Below are 7,804 nucleotides of genomic sequence, written 5' to 3' on the forward strand. Positions count from 1 at the left end.
CGTGACTTTTATAAAGTCACGTGGCTCGCAATTTGAGGGGCTTTTTGGCCCATTTCTGATGGCTTTGGAGCTTATAAGGAGGCTAGCAACACACCCATATAGGACAATACACTACCATACATTAGATTACACACTTAGTTTTTAGGGTAGTTTTTAGGTTAGTTTTCCTTAGGTTTTCTCTCAATTTTAATTAGGGTTTTGTAGAATTTTATAGTTCAAGTTTAGATCTTTGATTCTAGCCATTTCTCATTGTAAGTATTTCTTTAATTTCTCTTTTATTACACTACTTGTTCTACACTTTCTTATATTTCAATTTCCTTTATCAATACATATATAGTTTTGCAATTTTGGATTTCTAGTTGATGAATTTGATGATCCTTGATTATTACATGTTTGTTTGAGTTGTCTTTGTTGATTTTGATCATTTGTGGTTCATAGTTTTTATCATTTTCCTAATTTTTTCATGTTTTATTGATTATGCCCACTATGTGTTTGATGAAATGCCAATTTTTATTATGGGGTAGATTTTCACCCCTTGGCTTGGGAAAATGAGTATATGGATTACAAGAGTCATAATGTCCGACATTTAGTGATAATTCTTGGGTTGTTAGTTGTTATTGTTTCCACTAATGCTAGCTTCTTACTAAGGTAATTAGTAAGTTAGCTAGGATTTGTGGATTAATAACAATTATACTCACTTGACTTACTCTTCGATGTTAAGGGTAGATGATGAGCGGATAATTTATACGCTTTTTGGCATTATTTTTAGTATGTTTTTAGTAGGATCTAGTTACTTTTAGGGATATTTTCATTAGTTTTTATGTTAAATTCATATTTCTGGACTTTACTATGAGTTTGTGTGTTTTTCTGTGATTTCAGGTATTTTCTGGCTAAAATTGAGGGACTTGAGCAAAAATCAGATTCAGAGGTAGAAGAAGGACTGCTGATGCTGTTGGATTCTGACCTCTCTGCACTCAAAGTAGATTTTCTGGAGATACAAAACTCAAAATGAAGCGCTTCTAATTGAGTTGGAAAGTAGACATCCAGGGCTTTCCAGAAATATATAATAGTCTATACTTTGGCCGAGTTTAGATGATGTAAATGGGCGTTGAACGCCAGTTCTACGCTACAGTCTGGAGTTAAACGCCAGAAACACGTCACAAGCCAGAGTTGAACGCCAGAAATATGTTACAAACTGGCGTTCAACTCCAAAAGAAGCCTCTGCACGTGGAAAGCTAAAGCTCAGCCCAAGCACATACCAAGTGGGCCCCGGAAGTGGATTTATGCATCAATTACTTACTTCTGTAAACCCTAGTAACTAGTTTAGTATAAATAGGACTTTTTACTATTGTATTAGACATCTTGGGACGTCTGGTTCTTAGATCATGGAGGCTGGCCATTCGGCCATGCCTGAACCTTTCACTTATGTATTTTCAAACGGTAGAGTTTCTGCATCCCATAGATTAAGGTGTGGAGCTCTGCTGTTCCTCATGAATTAATGCAAAGTACTACTGTTTTTCTATTCAATTCAACTTATTCCGCTTCTAAGATATTCATTCGCACTTCAATATGAATGTGATGAATGTGACAATCATCATCATTCCCCCACGAACGCGTGCCTGACAACCACTTCCGTTCCACCTTAGATTGAATGAGTATCTCTTGGATCTCTTACTCAGAATCTTCGTGGTATAAGCTAGATTGATGGCGGCATTCATGAGAGTCCGGAAAGTCTAAACCTTGTCTGTGGTATTCTGAGTAGGACTCTCGGATTGAATGACTGTGACGAACTTCAAACTCGCGAGTGCTGGGCGTAGTGACAGACGCAAAAGGAGGGTGAATCCTATTCCAGTATGATCGAGAACCTCAGATGATTAGCCGTGCTGTGACAGAGCATTTGGACCATTTTCACAAGAGAATGAGATGCAGCCATTGACCACGGTGATGCCTCCAGATGATTAGCCATGCAGTGACAGCGCATCGGACCATTTTCACAGAGAGGATGAAAAGTAGCCATTGACAACGGTGATGCCCTTACATAAAGCCAGCCATGGAAAGGAGTAAGACTGATTGGATAAAGACAGCAGGAAAGCAGAATTTCAGAAGAACGAAAGCATCTCTATACGCTTATCTGAAATTCCCACCAATGAATTACATAAATGACCATAGCTTGCTTCATACCAACAATCTCCGTGGGATCGACCCTTACTCACGTAAGGTTTATTACTTGGACGACCCAGTGCACTTGCTGGTTAGTTGTATCGAAGTTGTGAATGAAAAACGATTTATTAAGACGTGCGTACAGAGTTTTTGGCGCCGTTGCCTGAGATCACAATTTCGTGCACCAAGTTTTTGGCGCCGTTGCTAGGGATTGTTCGAGTTTGGACAACTGACGGTTCATCTTGTTGCTCAGATTAGGTAATTTTCTTTTTGTTTTATTTTCAAAAATTTTTCAAAAATCTTTCAAAAATGTCTCATCTGTTTTCAAAAATTATTCTAAATTTTTAAAAATAAATTCTAGTGTTTCATGAAGCATGTTGAAGCCTGGCTTACAGCCCAGGTCTAATTCTTTTGGATAGGGGCTTCCAACCATCAGCATAGAGGCAAGTTAATTTGAATATCAGCTGTTGTATGCTTGATTTATATCCTAAAGCTGACTGGCTATTAAGCCATGTCCAACCCTTTGATTGGAGCTTTGGGCTAATATTGAAAGATTCCTGGAATTCTTCTTAAAAATTTTGGAATCCTTATTTTTCTTTTTCACATTAATTTTCGAAAAATCCAAAAAAAAAATTCATAAAATCATAAAAATAAAAAATATTTTGTGTTTCTTGTTTGAGTCTTGAGTCAATTTTTAAGTTTGGTGTCAATTGCATTTTTTCTAAAAAATTTTATGCATTTTTCGAAAATTCATGCATTCATAGTGTTCTTCATGATCTTCAAGTTGTTCCTGGCCAGTCTTCTTGTTTGATCTTGATGTTTTCTTGTTTTGTGTCTTTTCTTGTTTTTCATGTGCATTTTTGCATTCATAGTGTCTGAACATGAAAGATTTCTAAGTTTGGTATCTTGCATGTTTTCTTTGCATTGAAAATTTTTCAAAAATATGTTCTTGATGTTCATCATGATCTTCAAAGTGTTCTTGGTGTTTATCTTGACATTCATAGCATTCTTGCATGCATTCATTGTTTTGATCCATAACTTTCATGCATTGAGTCTTTTTCATGTTTTTCTCTTTCATCATTGAAAATTCAAAAATCAAAAAATATCTTTCCCTTTTTCACTCATAAATTTCAAAAATTTGGATTGACTTTTTCAAAAATTTTTAAAATCTAGTTGTTCTTATGAGTCAAATCAAATTTTCAAAATCTTTTTCAAAAATCAAATCTTTTTCATTTTTCTTATTTATTTTTGAAAATTTTAAAAATATTTTTCAAAAATCTTTTCTTAATTTTATCTTATAATTTTCGAAAATATCCTCATTAATTAATGTTTTGATTCAAAAATTTCAAGTTTGTTACTTGCTTGTCAAGAAAGATTCAAACTTTAAGTTCTAGAATCGTATCTTGTGATTTCTTGTGAGTCAAGTCATTAATTATGATTTTAAAAATCAAATCTTTTTCAAAACTAATTCTAATCATATCTTTCTATCATATCTTTTTTTTTAAAAAAATCTTATCTTTTTCAAAAATTTGATTTTCAAATATCTTTTCTAAACTTCTTATCTTCTTATCTTTTCAAAATTGATTTTCAAATCTTTTTCAACTAACTAATTGACTTTTTGTTTGTTTCTTATCTTTTTCAAAACTACCTAACTAACTCTCTCCCTCTAATTTTCGAAAATATCTCCCTCTTTTTCAAAAATTCTTTTTAATTAACTAATTATTTCAATTTTTAATTTTAACTTGATTTCATTCCTAATTTTCGAAAATCACTAACCCCTTTTCAAAATTTTATTTTCGAAAATCCTCTTTCTCTCTCATCTCCTTCTATTTATTTATTCATCTACTAACACTTCATCTCACACAAATTCGAACCCCCTCTTCCATCCGTGTTCGAATTTTCTCTTCTTCCCTTCTTTACATTACATTCTTTTCTTCTTCTACTCACACAGGGGAACCTCTATACCTGGGCAAAAAGGATCCCTATTATTATTATTTTTCTGTTCCCTCTTTTTTATATGAGCAGGAGCAAGGACAAGAACATTCTTGTTGAAGCAGACCCTGAACCTGAAAGGACTCTGAAGAGGAAACTAAGAGGAGCTAAAATACAACAATCCAGAGATAACCTTACAGAAATTTTCGAACAAGAAGAGGATATGGCAGCCGAAAATAATAATAATGCAAGGAGGATTCTTGGTGACTTTACTGCACCTAATTCCAATTTACATGGAAGAAGCATCTCCATCCCTACCATTGGAGCAAACAATTTTGAGCTTAAACCTCAATTAGTTTCTCTAATGCAACAAAATTGCAAGTTACATGGACTTCCATCTGAAGATCCTTTTCAGTTCTTAACTGAATTCTTGCAGATCTGTGATACTGTTAAGACTAATGGAGTAGATCCTAAAGTCTCCAGGCTCATGCTTTTTCCTTTTGCTGTAAGAGACAGAGCTAGAGTGTGGTTGGACTCTCAACCCAAAGATAGCCTGAACTCTTGGGATAAGCTGGTCACGGCTTTCTTGGCCAAGTTCTTTCCTCCTCAAAAGCTGAGCAAGCTTAGAGTGGATGTTCAAACCTTCAGACAGAAAGAAGGTGAATCCCTCTATGAAGCTTGGGAGAGATACAAGGAACTGACCAAAAAGTGTCCTTTTGACATGCTTTCAGAATGGACCATCCTGGATATATTCTATGATGGTCTATCTGAATTAGCTAAGATGTCATTGGATACTTCTGTAGGTGGATCCATTCACCTAAAGAAAATGCCTGCAGAAGCTCAAGAACTCATTGACATAGTTGCCAATAACCAGTTCATGTACACTTCTGAGAGGAATCCTGTGAGTAATGGGACGCCTCAGAAGAAGGGAGTTCTTGAAATTGATACTCTGAATGCCATATTGGCTCAGAATAAAATATTGACTCAGCAAGTTGGTATGCGAAATTGTTACTCAGGTTGTGAATTATTGTTCGAAATTGATTCCCTGGCGATGGCACCAAAAACGGATGCACAGAACCATAGTCTAAACATATCTTCACAACTTCGCACAACTAACCAGCAAGTGCACTGGGTCATCCAAGTAATACCTTACGTGAGTAAGGGTCGAATCCCACGGAGATTGTTGGTATGAAGCAAGCTATGGTCACCTTATAAATCTCAGTCAGGCAGATATAAAATAGTAATGGGGTTTTCGAAAATAAGTAATAAAAGAAGGATAGAAATACTTACGTAAATCATTGGTGAGAATTTCAGATAAGCGTATGGAGATGCAATCGTTCCTCTGAACCTCTGCTTTCCTACTGTCTTCATCCAATCAGTCTTACTCCTTTCTATGGCTGGCTTTATGTAAGGATGTCACCGGTGCCATTGGCTACTTTCAATCCTCTCGGAAAAATGGTCCAAATGCTCTGTCACAGCACGGCTAATCGTCTGGAGGCATCACCCTTGTCGTTGGTTGCATCCTATTCCTCTCTGTGAAAATGGTCCGATGCGCTGTCACTGCATGGCTAATCATCTTGGAGGTTCTCGATCATACTGGAATAGAATTTACTATCCTTTTGCGTCTGTCACTACGCCCAGCACTCGCGAGTTTTGAGTTCGTCACAGTCATTCAATCCCAGAGTCCTACTCGGAATACCACGGACAAGGTTTAGACTTTCCGGACTCTCATGAATGCCGCCATCAATCTAGCTTATACCACGAAGATTCTGATTAAGAGATCTAAGAGATACTCATTCAATCTAATGCAGAATGGAAGTGGTTGTCAGGCACGCGTTCATAGGGAATGATGATGATTGTCACATTCATCACATTCAGGTTGAAGTGCGAATGAATATCTTAGAAGCGAAATAAAATGAATTGAATAGAAAACATTAGTACTTTGCATTAATCTTTGAGGAACAGCAGAGCTCCACACCTTAATCTATGGAGTGCAGAAACTCTACCGTTGAAAATACATAAGTGAAAGGTCCAGGCATGGCTGAATGGCCAGCCCCTCTGATCTAAGAACTAGGCGTCCAAAGATATCAAATACAATAGTAAAATGTCCTATTTATAATAAACTAGCTATTAGGATTTACAGAAGTAAGTAATTGATGCATAAATCCACTTCCGGGGCCCACTTGATGTGTGCTTGGACTGAGCTTAAAGTATACACGTGGAGAGGTCATTCTTGGAGTTGAACGCCAGCTTTTGTGCCAGTTTGGGCGTTGAACTCCACTTTGCAGCGTGTTTCTGGCGCTGGACGCCAGAATTGGGCAGAGAGCTGGCGTTGAACGCCAGTTTGTGTCATCTAAACTTAGGCAAAGTATGAACTATTATATATTGCTAGAAAGCCCTGGATGTCTACTTTCCAAAGCAATTGAAAGCGCGCCATTTTGAGTTCTGTAGCTCCAGAAAATCCATTTTGAGAGCAGGGAGGTCAGAATCCAACAGCATCAGCAGTCCTTCTTCAACCTCTGAATCTGATTTTTGCTCAAGTCCCTCAATTTCAGCCAGAAAATACCTGAAATCACGGAAAAACACACAAACTCATAGTAAAGTCCAGAAATGTGAATTTAACATAAAAACTAATGAAAACATCCCTAAAATTAACCAGATTCTACTAAAAACATACTAAAAACAATGTCAAAAAGCGTATAAATTATCCGCTCATCACAACACCAAACTTAAATTTTTGCTTGTCCCCAAGCAACTGAAAATCAAATAGGATAAAAAGAAGGGAATATACTATAAATTCCAAACTATCAATGAAACATAGCTCCAATCAAATGAGTGGGACTTATAGCTTTTTGCCTCTTGAATAGTTTTGGCATCTCACTTTATCCATTGAGGTTCAGAATGATTGGCATCTATAGGAACTCAGAGTTCAGATAGTGTTATTGATTCTCCTAGTTCAGTATGATGATTCTTGAACACAGCTATTTTATGAGTCTTGGCCGTGGCCCTAATCACTTTGTTTTCCAGTATTACCACCGGATACAAAAATGCCACAGACACATAATTGGGTGAACCTTTTCAGATTGTGACTCAGCTTTGCTAAAGTCACCAATTAGAGGTGTCCAGGGTTCTTAAGCACACTCTTTTTTTTGCTTTGGACCTTGATTTTAACCGCTCAGTCTCAAGTTTTCACTTGACACCTACACGCCACAAGCACATGGTTAGGGACAGCTTGGTTTAGCCGCTTAGACCAGGATTTTATTCCTTTAGGCCCTCCTATCCACTGATGCTCAAAGCCTTGGGATCCTTTTTATTTGCCCTTGCCTTTTGGTTTTAAGGGTTATTGGCTTTTTGCTCTTGCCTCTTGGTTTTAAGAGCTTTGGCTTTTTCTGCTTGCTTTTTCTTTATTTATTTTTTTTTTGCCTATTTTTTTCTTTTTTTTTTCTGCAAGCTTTGTTCTTTGCTGCTTTTTCTTACTTCAAGAATCATTTTTATGATTTTTCAGATTATCAAATAACATGTCTCCTTGTCATCATTCTTTCAAGAGCCAACATATTTAACATTCTTAAACAACAACTTCAAAAGACATATGCACTATTCAAGCATACATTCAGAAAACAAGAAGCATTGTCACCACATCAATATAATTAAACTAAGTTCAAGGATAAATTTGAAACTCATGTACTTCTTGTTCTTTTGAATTAAAACATTT

At 36.3% G+C, this 7,804-nt stretch overlaps 1 non-coding gene across 1 annotated transcript; it reads right to left on the bottom strand.

Moving 5' to 3' along the window:
• Positions 1–4,711: 4,711 nt before the first annotated feature.
• Positions 4,712–4,819, bottom strand: LOC148565607 (small nucleolar RNA R71). Its single transcript, XR_015884743.1, has one exon. It is a non-coding gene; the product is annotated as a small nucleolar RNA R71 (small nucleolar RNA).
• Between the last annotated feature and the right edge of the window lie 2,985 nt (positions 4,820–7,804).

This window comes from Arachis ipaensis, chromosome B5 (genome assembly GCF_059453495.1).
Source record: "Arachis ipaensis isolate K30076 ecotype BB chromosome B5, ASM5945349v1, whole genome shotgun sequence".
Taxonomy (NCBI): domain Eukaryota; kingdom Viridiplantae; phylum Streptophyta; class Magnoliopsida; order Fabales; family Fabaceae; genus Arachis; species Arachis ipaensis.